General features: G+C 42.9%; 1 long non-coding RNA gene across 1 annotated transcript in view; it reads right to left on the bottom strand.

The window, feature by feature from the left end:
• Window positions 1-11,860, bottom strand: part of LOC110977677 (uncharacterized) — a 58,543-nt gene extending 46,683 nt beyond the window's left edge. The window contains exon 1 of the long non-coding RNA XR_002597987.2: window positions 10,586-11,860. This is a non-coding gene — a long non-coding RNA (uncharacterized LOC110977677). The remainder of the gene's footprint in view (window positions 1-10,585) is intronic.
• Between the last annotated feature and the right edge of the window lie 4,302 nt (window positions 11,861-16,162).

The raw sequence follows: 16,162 nt of genomic DNA, 5'->3' as shown, positions 1-16,162 counted from the left end.
TTATTCTTGGCAGTTGCGGGAAAATACTTTTAAAGCGCTAAAACACGGGTGATCGTTCGACCTTCGACATTGTGAAGTTAAATTGAGCATTTTTTTAAAGATTTTAATCGGCATATCAATAGTGTCAAGAAAGGGCTAGGAGTTCTTTGTACTCAGTTTGTTGCGGGTAAAACTAAAGAGGTATATTTTCAAGGGAAAAGTGGCCTCATACGATATTTTACCTAAGAAAAAGAGAAAAGATCTTAAAAAGTGATTCTGATCTATTTCCCTGCTAAGATGTTGACAAGGGTTTCAGGTGTATTGTTCATGGGTTGTTACACAACTCCGCGCTAAATAAAAAAACTCTATGTGGGCACTTCAGTGAGAGGTCTATTCCCCAAATTGTGATTTCAGAAAAGAATCGTTTGAAAGAAATCAAGACAGCTTGAAACGTGCCCCCCATGGACGAGACATACATTTGAAAAAAATGACAAGGTATTTCCTCCTTCCCCGCCCCATCTTCACCCACGCTTTACTCTCACATCACATGTACAATTTCCGACAAACCGCGCCATCTTGTTCGTCGACTCTATACATATTCCGGGCATGTCCAATTTGTAAAGTTCTTTTGAGTCTTTCGGAATTAGTCAAGCGCCTCTGAGTGCTTTGCTTCTAAAAGAGATCAGGCCAGAGCAAACAACAAATGGGAGACTACACTGAAAGACTCTTGGTCTGCCGTTGTTTGGCTAACAAAAGAAAGGAATTTTGTAGATATTTATTCAACTTCGCCGTTTTTTGATCCCTTTAGTTTTCCCATTATTTTCACGGGGACTATCGTCAGGGGATTCGAACAGGAATGGAAGTCTGCCTGTTCGATCGTCCAGCCCCTCGTCTTTTCATGTCATATTGAAAATGTACATGCCGTGTGGACACTGGTAACATCATCGCCCGGGGCATGATTAATAAAATTACAGGCAGGTTTGTGTTAGGAAGGCGGGAAAGCTTCGCAGAAAAAAATGGAATTGTTATCGGTGAATTGCGTTCCGCTGGCAAAAGCCCTAGCAGCCCGGGCGTTTCATCTTACAAATTTATACAAGCCCCTCATTTCTGATGGTCCTTTCTTTTCTTTCTCCACTCCGAGGAAGCACACAGCTTTGCCTGGGGCGAGGATATGTTACAAAGTATCGTTTACGATGTCTGGCCCGGAGGCAAGGGTAATATTATATTGGGGGCATAATAATGCGTTAAACGCGGCATACAGACATGATGACTTGCGCCCTATAATGTCATTGCTGCGTATCAGGCAAAATCGTAGAAAATGGGTCGCCGTTTGTTACATGGTGCTGTTGATGGTTCGGCTTTGTTGATGTGTGTGATAGTTGTTGTTACATGGGTTTTTCGTGTTGTTGCCATTTTACAACTGACCAGCTCTACAACTCTTTCTATTGCAAATGCTTCATTTACTGTCTGTTCCTGTTTTTGTTATTAGTTTTCTTCCTGAGCTGTTGCATTTTTATATTTTAATCAAATTATTATTTGGAACAGTAAATCTTGGATGTGTCTTTGATATGTTAAATATTTTGTCATTATTCCTTAGTGTAGGCCTATGCATGAATTAGCGGTGTATCTTCCTTTGTGCTGAAGACACATTGGAAGCGAGTGAGACGAACCCTCAGCAACGAAATCCACAATAAAACGGAGGGGGGTAGAAGTCCTAATGGACCATCAATTGATATTACCTCACAGTCACCTCTAGACCATTACTCATTGCACCATTTCCCTACCCCTTCTCTCGCTCTCTGAATGTCGCGCGCGGTGGAGGTATGCACACATGATCAAGTCGGATTTTGTCATTTGGTAAATTGCACGCTCATTCGGCGGGCATTCATCAGATGATGCAGGCTGAAAGCAACTCGGTTTCCTCTTCTTACCAAATGGCAGGCTTTTTGGCTTAATCATTGACAGGTATATGGGAGGGTGATTTTTTCATACCCCTCTCTTTCTTTATATTTTTTGCCCCCCCCCCCCTTCGCATTTCTGCCGAAACCGGCAGGTCCGCGGCGAGTGAGACTCGGTTGGCGGAGCCGAGGCGTAGAGTTTGATTATTACCGTGCCAAAGTGAGCGGAGGGGATTCAACCCTTTGTGTTCCCGTCAGGTCCCGGGCACGGGGTACCTGATAGATTGACTAGGGTTTAATTAAACTGATTGTCCGGTGCGCCACACATGCAGCATTCTCCCGTGATAAACTGTTGGCCAGATAGCCGAAACTCCCCGGCTATCGCGTGAATAAGTTCTCGGTCTGTATTCAAAAATAATGATAACCCCCAACCCGCTTCGCACCCCGCCTTGGAAAAAACACAATCATTAAAGTCGAAAGCTTCAAATGTATTAATGAAGTGAACTGGTAGCATAAGGGGGGACAACTAGAGTTTTGAAAGCGCATGTGCGTGGCGTGCGTATAAGATGCCAAGCATCCGTACACAATCGTTCATTGAGCTTCTTCTCATCGGAAGAGCGCCACCACTCGTTCTTGCAGCGGTTGAATTGCACGTGGCACCGTACCGGCGTCGATGCCAAATGTGTGGCCGCAGTCCAGCGTGTTATTTGCAAGGGCTGTGTCTCACCTCTTGTGTTGGGAAGATTGAAGATCTTGAGTAAGATATGCAGACTTATTCGCGTGCACAGGGGATTATCATGTTTCTCAGTCGAGAGGAACCCCCACCCTACCGTAAATAAAAACGCAACCAAACGAGGAGGGCTCACACTTAGCATTAAGATTCTTTTGAGAATTTGAGTTCATGCTGACGTAGAGAAAAGACTTGCCCGCCCCTTTTCTGTTGTAGCCCATCCTCCTGGGAGAGGCAAATCCAGTACTGGTATATATAACTGTTGAACGAAGCTAGAAGAGGCCATGCCCTTTGACGAATATAAAGCCAGCTCGATAAACAAGTCACCGATATTTCAGTTCCTATTATCTTGCCAAACATGTGAGTACACGAAATGACGTGGATTGGTGCTGAATGTGTCAGTTTTTATCAAATTTTTTTTCTGGGATAGCAAGAAAGCTTTTCGCTTCCCAGGACTTTGGGGAGAATCGGCCAGACATCTTCGGTTTTTGCCTTTTTCACATGACTCGCCACATATTCCCCAATGAAATTAATCTCTTCACGTGAGCAGATATCACATATAAATCCAAAGGTCACTGATACCAAGTTTCCAATTCAACAGATGTACAATGAAAGCCACCTTATTACTGGCACATGCATTTACACCAAAACAAATTTTAGAATATTTAAAAGAAATTCTTAAAATCTGTACTTACTAAATTGTGCCCGTTGATATGTAGTGCTGTATTTTTGTGCAGTTTTAATTCGGGAAAATTTATAACCTGTGTGGAGACTTCCCAGTTAGTGTTTTCCACCGGTTGTAACACTAATGCTCTATTTGGCATGAACGAAGTAATACATAAGGTAAAAAAAATATATAGAATAGCAAAAAATTAACGGTCTTTGGACGCTTACAGCTGTTTGGAACTTCACAGCCAGTATTCAGCCGACTGCAGTTTGAAAGATGTCGTGACACTTTGAAGATTTCGACTTGTATATACTGTGCTTTTCAAAATGGCACTTGTCTGAATTGTTACCAATACTGATTTTTTCGCCTTGAAGCTCGAAAACAGTGATCTTAAAATTGTGCGTCTTATAAACCTGTAGGATCATTCCCAAACTATTCAAATCAAAACCATTTGAATAATATACCACAAACTTAGCCAGAGTAACGGGAAACTGGTGAGCTGTGATCACTACAACATTAATACTGGAATTAATCCTAATCACCACGACATCCTAACAAAGACGGCGAGGAGGTTGCAATCAGCACCTGCAGAGCAGCCCAACACGACTACGGTACAAAGTCACATAGCGTTCTGCCAGGATGAAGAACATCTTCTTAAATTGTGCGATTCACCTTAGTGATGTATGACGAGATGTAAGTGGTGCACTGCCACTACCCATCGATCCAATCGCTCCTTATGAAGAACACGATTTTTTTATAGCGGGGAAGGTCAAGGAAGGAATTGAAATCATGCAGCTCTACAAAGCCGAAATATAAACAACCTTTTACTTCCTACATATTATTGTATTATCGTTTGGAACAGTAGCCACCTTGATCTAGATCTTAATGTGAATCTTAAATTTGATAAATTTCAGATTTATATTATACCTGCATTTATAAATTTTATTTAGTACTTGTCTGCCTCGAAAAGTCATAAGGGGTTAGAAAGTTGTTCAATGATAGCACGACGTTCGATGGAGGTGGCCATAAATTGGCGCAAGGCGTTAAAAGATCTCAATTGAACTGTAGGTTAATGTATAAAATGTGGCAAGACGTTAAGAATCAAGCATTCGTCCACAATTACAACACTTTCAAGGTGCAAATTCACAAAATTACATTTAAAAAAATTCTAAAATTTACAAAATTTTGTCCATAAATTCTGATTCATCTTTATTCAACCATGGTTTGGTCACTTTTCTTTTTCATTTTAGTATGTTACACCCCCAACAAAAATCGATGTTAAATGCTGCAGCTTGGGCCAGTAAAAAGATCCAAGAACGTGGCAGGGACGGTCTTTAATGTCTGCCCACCAACCGAAAATCAATCCGCTATGGGTTGACCGCGCGTTGAAACTCTGATAATGGCGATTCGGATCAGACTTTGGACCCGGGGATCGCTTGCAAAATTGCGGTGGGAAAAACAGACTCACAGATGGCGCATGGATTTTAGGTCTTGTTTTTCTCGCCCTTGCATACGCACCATAAACCTTGTGTGGAAAATTCTTGTGAGGGAATTTCATTTTTTTGTTATTTTTTATGTACTGAGGCCGACTATCTGATGCCGTGATTTGAATAGCATCGATGCATTAGAACAAAGTAAGGAAAGATATTTCAGAAGTCCCACAATTACTGTGACAACAGAAAAAAGACAAAGTCAACTGAAAAGGAGAGGCGCACTACAGCTTCTCGTAATTCTCCAACAAAATATTCTCGTTTGCTCGATACATTTTGCTTTTACATTTTCCTGAAAAATTCCGTTGATAATGCTCTAAAATACTGACTGAAAAAATACTTAAAAACAATGAAAAAGTAGCCATTTGTCAACGCGTCTTAATACAAAGCGAAAGCAAAGGTATCAGTGCAGTTGTAAGTACAAGAGAAATAACATGGACAGAATAATTGCCAAAAATTTCCAATAAATTTCAGTTCGGTTACCATGCAGTGTCTGCCATATGGATTACTGTGAGATGATGAGTTCGACCGATAATATATGGAATCGAAATTGCGTCCCGTGGACCGTATGGTCACAAAATCGGTTAATGATTTACCGAATAAAAATCCCCCGCCCGGTTTTATGGTTTCGATAAAAGAAATAGTAATATACTAGACGTAATTGCCGGTATCTCTTGATGCTTCATACCCGTGGAGAAAGTCCTCATAAATTTCTTGCCAGGAGTGTTTCTTTCTTCCCATTCTCTCTCTCTGTCTCTGGTTAAAGATATGGTTTTATGTTTGATGCAGCAGATATCCTCAAATGAATTTTTTGAGTTTTTAAAGTTGTGGTTATTGTGCAAAGTTCGCTTCTGTTTCAAAAGTGAATAAAAGTTAACAAGCAAAAACTACAAAATAACAGTAAAGGCTTGAAAAAAAAAATGAAAAGTTCAACGGCATATCAAGCCAGTATTCCATTGTAATTCTGCGGATTTGTTTTCGTCAACTGCATAAACTTACAGCAAGCAGTTCAGTTCCTATTGGCCCGAGGAAAGTAAGGTTCCTAGCGAGAGTGCACTTACTGAAAAGAATCGGTTCCTTCATTTTCCTCTCAAAGCGAAGGCAAATGAGATTTCTTATTTACTCGGAATGTAAATGTAAGGATTTGCGGTCTTCTCTGAGATCTCTATATGAGAACTGTGTCCGCATTACTTGTCGTACAATGACACGTGTCACAGGATGACAAAATTGACGTGATGAAGACAGTTATCATTAAGGTATTACAGGTTGTCAGGACAAACTTTATATGACAGATTAACGTACTGTCATAGTGGCAAACCGTCCAGTCAGATGAAAAGATGTCACACTTTGCATATCAGCCTAACACGGTTTGTTTTGTCGCTGATTAATTTTTCATCAAAGTTTCTGACGACGCCCGATTTAAAACAGTGAAGACAAGAAATATAAGAAAGATCCAGGTCACAGAATTCTATAGATATAAGGGATAAAACCCGGACGTCCAAATTTGGGGGTCAGATGCATTTGTCAAAACAAACATTAGACATAGAATATGTATCCAAATTAAGATTGACCGTTTCTCTTCCACCCCCCCATCAAATTTTGTGACGGATATATGACTTAATGAGCTATATTCCTCTCCAGACATTACGTTGTCTCTGCTAGTAGATATTGACGTATCACCTACAAGTAGCATGGTTTCAACATGCAGTTTAGCATCTGCAGCGACAGAGAATTGACGTACCGTATGACACCAGGAGCCAAAAATGATGTCAATTCGATCAGGCTGCATCAATACCTTACCATACCTCCAGATATTCCTTGGGTATCCAGACCTCTCCACAAATAGGCCTATACATCGAACTATTTTTCTCCAGATACCAAAAGAAAAAAAAGAAGATTGCATACCGAAAATATTGCACTAAATCATTTCATCATTTGATAGCCTCGCCTTTTCAAATCAAATTTTTAAACAATATTTTTTCCACCATTAAACCTGAAAAGTGAAACTGTTGCACAATTCAAGCAAAGGAGTATCCCTCATTTAATATTCATTGCCTTATTTTTAGAGAGGTTATGTGAACACACAGTATTTAAAAGCACAATTCTCATTTTGTTTGGCTTAATTTGAGTAGGAAAATCTTTCCTGTCACTTTAGTCTAGAGAAAAAGTACAGTAGCTCACCAGGAACATCCTTTCTTATCCTTGCTCCAAAAGCATTAAGAGGCCTACATCTGGTTCTACCCCTGTGGGATGAAGCATTGCTCTACTGAATTACACTCAATGTCCTAGAAATAGTAAACTAAAAACGTTCTTGAACATGGTGAGCTCAACCAACAAACGCCGAGATGACAGAACGGGACAGAGTTTCCCTTTGTGAAATTTACATGAAATGACGTTTCCGTGCTCAAAGCCAACCCCCAGGCGGTTTTTGCGGTGATGGCCTTTTTCAGTGCCCGCCCCTCGTATTAGCGACAGACCGCGCCGAGCGAAATTCCGAAGTCAAATCCGTTGAGACAACTTTAATCTTTTGTTGTAGGTCGCCAGACAAGCCTGAAATGTCACGAAGTTAAACCCAGAGGCTGAATAATCATGGAACCAGCAAGTTTTGACTTAGGCAGATAGCGGTCCATTCCAGGCACGGCCACCGATCTCCCGGCGAAACAGAGCCGCGTCTGGTCCGAACCCTGTTTGTCGTTAGCATTAGATTGGGGTCTTATCGAATGCATAAATGTCAAAAGAACTCGATGGTACCTGTCCACTTTGGTCAACAAACAGAGAGAGAGAGAGAGAGAGAGAGAGAGAAAGAGAGAGAGAGAGAGAGAGAGAGAGAGACGCAAGCGTTCATTCAAATGAGGGAGCAAATTAGTGCCAGTTAGATTTCCATGAAGAATTTTCGTGTATTTATGTTGAAAATGGTTGAATCAGACAGTTTTGTTATGCTGCGCTCTTGCAGCTGCTTCGTGTAATTTGTTCCAATTCGTGCAGAGAAGAAGTTCTGTTGCTTATGAGAGTGTAAATCCGAGTGAATGTGTTCAAATGATTAAGATATTCCGTACAGATGGTTGAGGTGACACCATGTTTAAAACAAATTTTTGGGAGGGTGTGGTCCTCATAAATGGAAGCCCATACGACAAAGCTTTACCCTGCTTGCCGATATTCGAGGACCTAAGTGAATACAATCACGATAGTGCTTACTTGGGGCCGGCCATGATCGAACGACTTCCTTTTTTAAAATTCTAGTGACAAGACCAGTTTGGTATATAGATGACATGTGCCTCAAAAGTGTTTCACGGGAGCCATCTTGTCCAGAAAGTGTTAGCTTTGGCCCTCTCCCATACTTCTGCGGATCATTTTCGCCCTGTAGAATCTGTCTTCTTAGCTCCCTGGGTATTTATGCGACGCAAGGAGCCCCTGAAGCGAGTCAATCATCCCAGTGGCCGGAGTTTTTGAAAACCTTCAAGCGTTCTTTAAGCCCACGAGATGGTGTGGGATCGTCACTCGGTCGGCCCCCGGCAGCACTTGAGCGCACTCGGAGCTTGTAAAACTGTTGTTTGTTGCAATGTAAGATGCGCTGGGTGTTTTGACAGCTTTGGGGCGCGTTCGTGTTCAGCTTGTCCTTTCCATTTCCCGTGAGCTCCTTTAAAACGGTCAGGCACAACTGTCAAGATGGAAATGTCTCCCTCTGAGCGAGGGTCAGGAGAGTAAAATGGTGGGTGCGAATATACGACATCGCTGATGTTATGGCGCTCAAGTTAATTGTAAAATTGTTCTTTTGGTAAAAGAAATAGCGTTAAAAAATTCTGGTCAAAAATATTCAGTTACCGTTTTTACAAGAAGTCGATTTGTGTCTTCTTTGTCCAAGAACTTAAAATTTTGCACAGCTGTTGTTTTCTTACGGAAGTGTAAACTACGGCGCTCTTTTATTACAGTTTATAGCCCAAGCACTATATGTGCTTTATTTAGTCTCTCAATATTACAATATCTGCCACTGCAGAGTAAAGCAGAGAGCATTCTACGAAAGTAACCAAATTGATCAGGTGATCCCTGGATTCAGCGATGAAGCTTTTGAATGTCAGCATGCATGCAACGATGGATCCAGAGCCAATGTTGTTTAGTTTTTTTTGGGGGGGGGGCTTGTTGTTGGTTGTTGTTTTTTGGGGGGTTGGCAAAAACTGTAATCTTTTTAGCCTTTCTGGGCGTGAGGGTACATTTGGGGCCTTTAGAACGCTTTTTTAAAGGGAGGGAAATGAAACAGACCAATATGTGTGCCTTTTTCTCAGTTTGTTTTTAAATTTTGGCTGGGGGGGGGGCAGGGGGCATGGCTCTCGTTCCCCCCGCCCATCCGCCGTTGGACAATGTGCTACATCAAGGCCCATCGATGCTCTGTAGCTGCATGGTTTATAACGTGATCGGTCAAAAGTAGTCCGTGCCTACATGCACATGCTGCTGTAAGGAGTCCGATAAGAGACGAAACAAGCTTTAGTCATCAGAATTTTCATATATGCAAGGCTATCCTTCATGCATTACCGAGGAGTATTATGCTTAACATTAGTGGAAAATAGGTATAATATGAACGATGTCTATCATGTCTCCCTGTCAGACGATGAAGGGAATCAAACATACAACCCATGCCATGCATGACTTTAAGTTTTCCCAAATTCACTCCAAATCATAGACCTCTTCTCATTTTACTGGCATTCGTAGTCTGATCTTTGCACTACGCGTATTGACCTTTGATTTCACACACTAAATTATTTTTCACGACGGGGAATCCAGACTTTGTATATTCCAAGGCTCTCTATCCGGTTTTCTTGTAAGTGCTTTGCATCAGCAACATATTTCAGTTCATACAAAACGGTTGTAACTAAATCTAAACACAGTCCTTTTGGTAAAAGTTGCCGAGTACTCATGGCTAGCGAAGATTTTAAATTAGCACAATCAACGAGACGCTACCAGAATTTCAGAATTTCATTAGGGTGAAAAATTAATGAGATTTCTCTGTTTTAGATGATTTTCAATACAAAATTTCAGATGTACTGCATTATGTAATACTTATTCTAAACTTATTTCTTTTTCTCAGAAAGAGAATTTGAGATCGGAGATAGCATTCGAAACCATGGTCTCAAAGCACGTTGAAGCCGTTTGTTATAGGGGTAGGAAAATCCTCATGTACATGTCAATGCTATAAAGGCCATTTGTATCTAGATTGATTTATTGGGTTATATCCAACTGTGTTTCATTGCCGATTTTAGCCGTTTGTAAACTGGTTAATAAATAGAGATCACGTTAACTTAGGGTGTGTTTTGTTATTATATATACAGCTGTGATTTTGAAATCCTTGCTAGATTCAGAAAGCTTTTTCTGAACGTATGAGAGAAAATTATTTGATCTGTGAGATATTTTAAAATCGGGTGTTCACGCTACGTCTACTTTTAGGGTATCTGTTTGGAAAGAAGAAAGCCACCTGGTGTACTTGGTGAGAAATATTTCCTTTTTTGTTAAAAAAAAGAATCAAAAGCTTTAGATTTCCTTGGATTTCTCTCCAAGGAAAAGCCAACATGCAGTTGTTAATGCGATGGGGCGCCGCCATGGTTGGCGGGCAGCCACCCTTTGTCTGGCTTCTTTACGGCGACAGCTGCGTCCGGGGAAACGTGTACATCACCTGCGCGTGCAATATAATAATGCACATCATATAGTGCTGTGGTCTAGAATACAGCGTTGGGATAATGAACGCCGTATTCAAATCACGGCCAGCCCCGACCAACCATTGATGAGAAGGACCCCAACTTTTTTTCTCTCTCTCTGTCTCTCCCTGTCTTACCTGTATTTTGCAAGCATCCCGTTTGTTGTGTTTTCTTCTCCCGGTATTATTGTTGCCGATGTGCGTGTGTCTGTGTATATGTCGACCCTGGTGTCACAAAAACTCGTAATCAGTTCCTCTTATCTTCAGCAGCACGGGGAGTTATAGGTCCGCTTCGTGCGCCGTCCTGTCGCTCACGTTACCCAGGGGTTGTCGTTTACAATCCAAATCAGCGGTACCCCATCTCGGCGCGTCGTTGTGTCACACCAGTGAGTCTCAATCCCTCCGTCCAAAGCCTCCGGTTTGTTTTTTAGGGGATAGGAAGAGAACCTTCCAGTCCCCGGGTCTGATGCCCGTTTGTCATTCCAGCCGGCATTCCACGGCCATCCCCGCTGTGTGCCCGACCGCGGCGACTCGGCACTCCATTCTGCTTGATTTTCCTCCCGTTGCTTGCACTTTGAGACCGTATATCAGAGCATTTACAAACAAAAAAGTCAGTCCAATATTTAACATAGTCTCCAGAGCAAATGACACCAAGCACTTTGTTATATATTACATTTTTATTTGAAGTTCAGCCGTTCCTCTGTTGACTTAGCCAAGCAATGCTTCAGAAGTGACTAGTGCCTATATGGACTCCAAGCAAATTGGCCATATTTATGCTAAAATGTGTTTATCGATCTCACGGAAAAATAAACCCCTCCAGATTTTTAAGAAAGATATGGGGGATGAGTCTATATAGTTAGTAGCGAGGGTCTCGCAGACCATTTTGGGCCTGGCTTTGTTTATATCTTGTGTTTTAGTGGATTTTTCCCTTCAGGAGTGTTTGCTCGCGTGGTTATGGGCTGTATTATATCCACAAATCAGAAATGATGACACCGACACCACGATGCGATCGAATCACTTAGGGGAGTGGGTTTTTTGCGTGGTTTCGTCAGCGCTATATCGGCATTTTTTCCCCTTTTCTTCCTCCTTCTCCGGGCTGGGAAGTTTGCTCTGCCTTCGGGGCAGTCATCCAATCTGCAGTCTGCAATACGATGACATTCCTTATGGTTTGCTGTCGGCCGTTATTGGCCATCGCTATGCGCTTGGCTTTTCAACTTCAGGCTTTGAAGATGAAAAGTGGAGTCAATGAGGGAGGGTCCCAATCCCATCCCCTTGTTGCTTTGCTAGTTTGTATCACTTTCCCGTCTAATTATGGAACACACTCCCTTCAACTACCCTTCCCCGGCTCCGAAGAATTAATCCGCACTGCACCGGAAAGGGGACAACTTGAACTTTTCAAAGTAACAAGTGACCCATCGGTACCGACTTGATTAGTCAGGTATCCCTAACCCAACCCTTGACCACATTCCTCACTTTGTGCGTCACATTGTTTCTTATGGCACATTTCCAGGACATACCTAGGCGTCTATTCTAAAGAAATTAGATACCACCACAGATTCGCCTCCTATTTTACCCCCCGGTCGAATACTTATGTCATCCGTCACACAACCGACGACAGAGGGTCCCCGCGGGGAGAGACGGGCGCCTTCTTCTTGTAATTAACTCATGAATGATTGAGTAGTTGGGCTACTAATATCAAACATATATCAAGTATTCCCTACAGGTGACGCTTGTCTTCAGGCAAGTCCGTTGGCACTTACACGACTCTCTATCCCTGCCCTGCCCCCCCCCATCATGCAAAGTTGTAGCTCCGATGATTGTTGTCAGAAATGGTCATCAGAATTACCACAGTACATTGGATTTGTTAATTAAACTAATATGTCCTACCGTACCTTGGCCCTGCCAATGAAGCCACTCCTTTCCCGTTTTTATGCTCATCAACTTGTCTAAAACACTTAATACCCAAAGCTTCTTGTAACGATCGTTATCACATTTCCCCACCAGTTAAAACTCACTTTTAATTATAGATATACCTTATATTCAACTCCCATCTGCTAGCTACCAAATACGCTCGACCCTGCCTCACCCTGTTTGTCCACCCCCCTGCTCACCGTTTCCTCCTCGGTCTCTCATTTCCCCCTGCGTGCAACCTTGTTATTAATAAGGTAATATTTTGGACTTTGCGATATCCCCCCTTCATCGAAACTCCGGGTCGGCACCGAACCTTGGACAATGAGTAACACCCTCACAAGTTGCTTATTAACCCACCCTGAGTTAGCATTAACCTGCCCTGATTAATAAATGGCATGAGGGTCGTGTACCTAGGTGAAATATTAACTTCCCTTGAATCCTTTCATGAATTATGTAAGATTTCCCCAACAATGATTGAAAATGATTATAATTATGTCGACTTGCTGTTTGCCATTCGGATGGTCTGTTCTGCACCTTGTCCGTGACATTTTCCGCAAATTTCAGGGCAAAATTCCCTCCGATCTGCTGCGTCAACGGTTTCGAGAACAAAATTTCTCAGAGCACTCTTGCCCAACACAGGGTTCTGTTCCGTTCACAGCAATCGGAGCAAGCGCAGAGAAGTTGTGCACTTTCATCGACAAATTTGCATGCGGCTTGCGTGGCCAATGCGAACAGCGATGAATCCGACTTTTGTGAAACAACATCGACGACATCGTCCGTTTTAGCACTTTGTGTAACCATGCCTTGAAAAACCTGAAAGGCAGTCTCAGTGTGGAATGCTGCTCCCAAGAACATTTCAACGACAATCTTTGTTTGAAATTACAGAATTACAGTTATGAAGGAGTACTGTTATACCGGTAGGTTAATAGATTATGTTTATACTTAATAGCAAACTAACAAACAAGAAAAAACCAACAAATTATCTGAGTGATATTTTGGATTAAATCAATCCTTTGTTACATTGTAATCTACAGTGCAGGTTTTTTGTTTTGGGTTGAAGAGAGTTTACACGACCATCCAAAAATCAGGTGTGAAACTAACATCAAGACGGCCCGGAGATGCTGTTTAAGAATGATTAAACAGGCAAATTATGTACAGCAAACTGGCACAAATAGCTGTCGTCTTTAAGGGAATTGTTTAGAAATGCTGAATGAATATTCAAAACTGAGGAGAAGAGGTCACAGTGCCGTTCATAGCTCAAGGGTATTCCGTGAGAAAAATGCTGGCTGACGGTGTTTGTACAGCTCGGTAGTAAACCTTTCTAACAGCATTACACAAACAGTGTAAGAGTGGGCACAGAAAAGCCACGCACAGGCGCCAATTACGAATTCGGAGTTTGTACTAGTTTCTGAGATTTAACCCACAACCCGAACTCTCCCTCTCTCTCCATCGTTAGTTGCACGTGTATAGAGACCGTGGCTTCTGTTCATATATTTCCCTTCATCCATTTGTCCGCTCGTACTCTCGCCCAGCCTGTTCCCCCCATGGTCCACCAGAGAGAAATATAGGAAGGGTTTTTTTGGGTGTTTTTTTTTAAGGCGAACGTTGGCCGGGCCAATACACATGCAAAATGGGTGCGTAACCCAAGAAACCATGAAAAATTTATGTTGGTTTGGGCGACTGCACCAAAACTCCCCTGAGACGGAGCTGGAGCAAAGAAAGCCTTGGCTTTTTGCCCGCCGGCGTGGTCCGAGTCTCACAAGCCCAGCCTCAGGTACAATGGAGGACGTGAAGGCCCAGGGTAGGTGCGAATCGGTTAATTGGGCTGTATTTGCCTAAGTGTGTACTGTTTTGCTTATCATGAGCGATGGGGTGACTCGCCCGCTGTGTTGAGCGCTCGTAAAACCGCCAGCGCCATCCATCCATTGGCACCTCTTGTTTTGGGGAGAGCTCATCGGCTCTTTAGTCGCGGGTTTATGGTAGACGCGGCAGGGAGAGACGGTCTCCTTTATATACGCAGCCAGGGCGCGGCTGGAGCTTTCTGAAGCCAGATTACGGCTATCACCACCACTTCTTAGCACTTGGCTGATATTGTTCTTGTCTCGTAATCGGCTCTCAAGTCAAGACCGAGGTCTCTGTGGTCGTGTGCCGCTAATTGCTCGACAAGAAAGAAACCGAAGTCCACCAACAATCGCCTAGAACTTTGTGGGGCGTTTACGACCAACACCACCCCAATGCTGCTCACATACCCTGCGCTCCTACTCAATTCTCTTCATCATGTTCTTCGGTTTGCTGCCCCAGTAAATCCACAAATCATTGTTCATTTTATTCGCTGACACAGAACCATCCACACATTCCTTTTCTGAACAGCATTCTACAGATATTTATTCCCCTCTTGTATTGTACACGTGCAGTGCCGACCGGTTCAGTGAATTAGGCATAACCACTTTTCAAAGGAACATAAATAAAAATATTGTAAAAGCGCAATCTTTGATCGATACATGTTTTCCTTTATTATGCACATCTTATCTTTATTAAAGTTGGGTTACCGCCCTCCACTTCCATAAGTGTGCAATTGCAGAGACAGGGAAAAGTTTGGATTACATTTCTCCCTTATTTTGTTCCCACCCAGAATAGGCCTTTAAAAGAATATATCAAACGCAAACAGTAAATGACATCTCAACAAAGTCATTCTAGTTCATGTCATCGAATATTGACATGTACGACTGGTGTAACACACGCTCTTGAGGGACAACACACATCTTGATGGCAGCAAAAACAACATTCATCAACAGCTCGCGCGGTATCCATATTTACCCTACATTCAGGGATTTATATTTAACCAAAGAACAGTGTTATTAGCTGTCTGTCAATTTATTCATTCATTTTCCAGTCAACACAATCCATATCGTCTCCAAGTAAACACCATACAGTCAGGCACCACGTGGCCTCGGTTTTTACTAAATCAAAAAAGATCTCGCGTTTCCCTGCCGTGCAAATACACTCGCTGTGTGTACATTCAACTTCTAATATTTGGGTGTGTAATCACCTACAAATTATAGTGGGAAGCGCGGGCTCTTAAACGTTGCCCCAGGCCGTACACCAATCTTAGATTGCCGGGCTTGGTTCCCGCGTAACCCAGCGGCAACTGCCCTAGTCGGATACCTCGACGGACGAGAGTTCTCACTCGCCCGCTCAAGAGCGCAATAAACGTGCAGATCGCCGCGGCTGGGAAAGTGCATAGGTTTTGAGGATGTCAACAAAGCAGACGCGTTACAATCAGCGATATTGCGTCCCTGCTCCTGAAAATCTTGGTAAGCGAAAAAAAAAATCATTTCCTGGCAGTAGAGAAAGGAGTCCTGGACCTCTGATTTTTAGCAGAGCTCCACCGAACCCCATCCTGGCGTTCAAATCCCCCACCATAATTTACTGTGCGCCGAACTAAAATGAGTATGTAAGCCCCGCGACAAAATGAGAAAATGGAGGACGGGGGATTTTGTTTCCCTAACCCCTGGCCCGGTTGATACGCTGCGATGTTGACCTAGCCGCTGAAAGGGGCAGCCTTTAAGTTGTGATTGACCCACCTCGTCGACACCCGACACTCGCCCGCCATTACCGCTGAATGGGACGAATACGCTAATATGCAAGTCCCCGTTAAATAGCGCGGCAAGGAACGTCCCTGCCGCGCCGAGCCTCGGCCCTGCCTCGCGACAGCCGGGGCCGCCGCTAATGCACTCGGATTCGCTCTTCCGAAACCCATGCACGTTTCTAAAAGCCTTTGCAGGGGAATCGAAATTCTGGCGA

Source organism: Acanthaster planci, linkage group LG01 (genome assembly GCF_054643075.1).
Source record: "Acanthaster planci isolate LZ-2023a linkage group LG01, COTS_SCS, whole genome shotgun sequence".
Classification (NCBI taxonomy): domain Eukaryota; kingdom Metazoa; phylum Echinodermata; class Asteroidea; order Valvatida; family Acanthasteridae; genus Acanthaster; species Acanthaster planci.
This window is presented reverse-complemented; position numbering and strand designations above follow the sequence as displayed.